Genomic DNA, 3,768 nt, shown 5'->3' with positions numbered 1-3,768 from the left:
GCACTGTGAAGATAAACATGGGGGGGGGGGGGGGGGGGGGGATGGGGGGGTATTGATATACAGGTGTACAGGTGGGAGGAGTGTGATGGACTGGTTGGTCGCTCTCTTTTTATTGAACTGAAGTGAGCAAACCTGTATGCAAGGCTTTAGGCAGCTCAGCAAGGCGGAAGTCAGGACGCCAGGGAGAGATCTGGGAGCTAGGGGAGGAAGAGGAAGAGGGTGATTGAGGATGGGTGGGTGATTGTTTTAGGGCACGGCTGAGAAAATAGAAGGGGTGTGTGTTGTTTTTCCCTGAAGGTGTCCTCAACTACTCGAACACAGCCTGGGTGTGCAGTCCCGCTTTGACTTGACCAGCACCACTGCCGAACGGGTCAGAACTTGACTGGTGGCTATAATAGATAGATATGGTCGGTTGTCGAGGTTGGCACAGCCACTACCCACAGTAGGATTCTGGTGCAGTGCACAAAAACACTTACACAGAGAGGGAATGTCCACACTCCTGATTTGAATGCTTCCGAAGAAAGTGTTTCTATTTTTCACAATGTTTCCACCTTACGGTCTTCGTCAGGCGATCTCCCTCTCTTTGTCTGAGTACAGACAGTATCCAGACCTGAAACAGAGCTAACGATTACTCTCACCACCACAGTCTAAACAGTGAAGGAGGCTGCATCCGCCCGCTTCTGGGACTGATCTCCACTGATCCTTATGAATGAGAGCAGTGGCATCTGTCACATGTTCCTAAAGAGGAAAGAGCAGCTGTGTGTGTGTATGTGTGTGTGTCAGTCACATTCTGACATTTGTACATTCTTGTCGTTCCAATCACTACAAATCAAAGTTTGAAAAGAGTGACGGCTGATCTCCTGTTCCTATCAGAGTTTCAGTCTTGGGGCAATGCTGAGTGGTGTGTGTGTAGTAGGGTAGGATAGGTGTGTGGTACTGAAGCAATACAATACTCTTGGCAAGCATGACGCCGAATCTGTTATGCAATACTTAATTCGGCACATTTTGTCACAAACAATCACATACTCACACATGAATTCACACACTGAATCATCCTTGCATTCACACGCACACAAACACACTTTTTCTCTCACAAACACACAGACACACACACACACACGCACACGCACACGCACACGCACACGCACACGCACACGCACACGCACACGCACACGCACACGTACACACACACACACACACACACACACACACACACACACACACACACACACACACACACACACACTCACACACAGAAAGAGATAGAAAAAGTGAGTTGCACACAGGTATGAATGCTCACAAAGATGTTCCTGAGAATAAAACACACACACACACACACACAGAAAACGCCCAAAACGGATAGAAAGGGTGTATTGGAATATGATTTGTATGTGTGTATTTTTTGTAGGTGTTTGATGTGTGTTTGTAAGAGAGAGAGAGAAAATGAATTGTGTGTGTGTGTGAGAGAACAAATTGTGTCTTGTGTATGACAAATATAAAAAGTTCTTTAGCTTGTATATTGTCATTAGTCCTGAACTGCTTCTTCTCAGAGGAAGAGTCAAGGCTAGCCCCAGCAAGCTTAGAAAAGTCATTGTGCAGATACTTTACTTGAGAAGACAGGCTGTTGTGTTTGTGTATGTGTGTGTGTGTGTGTGTGTGTGTGTGTGTGTGTGTGTGTGTGTGTGTGTGTGTGTGTGTGTGTGTGTGTGTGTGTGTGTGTTGAGCCTCCTGGTGTGGAACCAGTGTGTGCTTTTTAATAGCAGGTGGAATTTGAGAGTGTCTGGCCAAAGCCAGCTCAATTTCAGCCACACAAACTAATGTAGTCATGGATCATTCACACCACCTACTCGAGGTCCTCTCTCTGACCATCTATACTCTGTCCCTTTCTCCATCTCTTGCTCCCTCCGCATGCACTCTCACTAGGGCTACTAGTCTGTTCAGGTCTTTTTTAGGTCTTCCAAAGACGTTTCAATAAAGAGGCTTTGAACATCAACATATCTCTCTCCTCTCTCTCTCTCCTCTCTCTCTCTCTCTGATGGTGTAGGCCTTTTTGATTTAGTATTTTTTTTTTGTAATCATAGAAAGTTAGACAGAGGCCTAATAAAGGAGTGTTAAACTTTCTCTATATATGTCCGTCTCTCTCTCTTTCTCAATTAAATTCAATTACATTTTGTTCAATTCAAATGAGCTTTATTGGGAATATATTTGCCATTTTTTTAAAATACAATATTATTATTTAATTATTATTTAAATAATAATGTAATTATTACTGAGATTCATTTATTATTAATCTCTGTCTTTCTCAGTAACCTGTGTGGAAGGGGTTTGTTTACAGAAATACTCCTCCTTTATCTACTCTTGCTTGATAAAAAGCAAAATAATCTAAATCTAAAACTATTTAAAATATTCTTACAGTAAGAGACTCTAAGGCTATGTAGTGTACAACACAGCTATTCAACATCAGTACGAATGTGCTCTCAGTTTACAGTTTGATGGTGTGGTATTGTTCTTCAGGCCTGATTCGTCCTAAGCTCTCCCAGTGTCTGTGATTGATCGAGAGAAACTTTGCATAAATAAATATTAAGTGAAACACAAAAGGGGGTTCAGGCTTTGGGCTCTGTAAAGCGCCTTGAGAGAATTGTATTGTTATGGCGCTATATAAATAAAATTGAATTGAAATGAATTTGCCATATTCACCGGTGCGTTCCTATTGTGATGGTTTTGATTAGGGTTAGTGTCAGGCTCTAGAACGGTAGGCCTAATAATACCAAATCCCATAAAGGAAACCGTTCCCACGGTGAACTGAGGTTGTTTGTTTCATTGCCATTAGAGCGGCTTGGTGGAAGACGCCCATCTCCGTGGAGATAAAGCCAGGTGTTTGTTTGCTTTTTAAACGGCGAGGTGTGGCCCTGTGCGGTGCTTATCGGGTCGGTACTGTACATCCCCTCCAAACCCCTGGCAGGTGATGGCTCATCTGCAGCTCATGGAGCAAAGCATCAGCCTTTAGTCCCAACACTCCAAACCTCATAACCAGGGGATGGCGGGAATGCCTGCGGAATTCATCCTTTCTGGAATGAGATAACTGGCCCCCTCCCCCGCAGTCACATACCTGTTTTGGGAGACAAGGATTGGATTCATTTGTCTGGACAATACCAGTTTTTACCTCAGGGAAGATGCTATCTGGTTTTAGTTACTTTTGCCTGCTGATGAGGTTACGGTGCATAACTATTTATATTAACAATAAGTCATAACCCACAGATGAGTCTGAAACATCTACAGGTGAGGCTTAAGGCCTCATAAACATTGATGGCGGGTGGAGCATATTACCCTAGGAGATATAGCTGATAGCAGATCGGGGCTAACTGGAGAGGACTGTTCAGATCTGATTGCAGATTGGTAGCTTCACTTCAAGAAAGAGGCGGAGGTGAACTTTATGTGCAGTCATGACAAGAGCTTGATATCTCAGAGTTGGAATCAGATAAAAGTATTTGTTAAAGACAGAAAAAATAAACTTTAACTTACATATACAGATAACCTGGTGCTTCCAGGTGACTGTGTGTTTCTGCAAAACTAGGTTATAGGAGTTGTGAAAGAAAAGTGGCTTCCTGTAAGCTCCTGTGTAAAATGGTGCTTTCGTTTACGTGAGTGTTTAAATGGCCAGAGAAGTGCATATATTCAGTGTGTGTGTGTGTTATTGTGTCTCTGTGAGTTAGTACACAAGTGTCCATATGCTTGTGTGTACACATGTGGTTGTGCTGTGTGTGAGTG

This window comes from Sprattus sprattus, assembly GCF_963457725.1.
Source record: "Sprattus sprattus genome assembly, chromosome: 11".
Lineage (NCBI taxonomy): Eukaryota > Metazoa > Chordata > Actinopteri > Clupeiformes > Clupeidae > Sprattus > Sprattus sprattus.
This window is presented reverse-complemented; position numbering follows the sequence as displayed.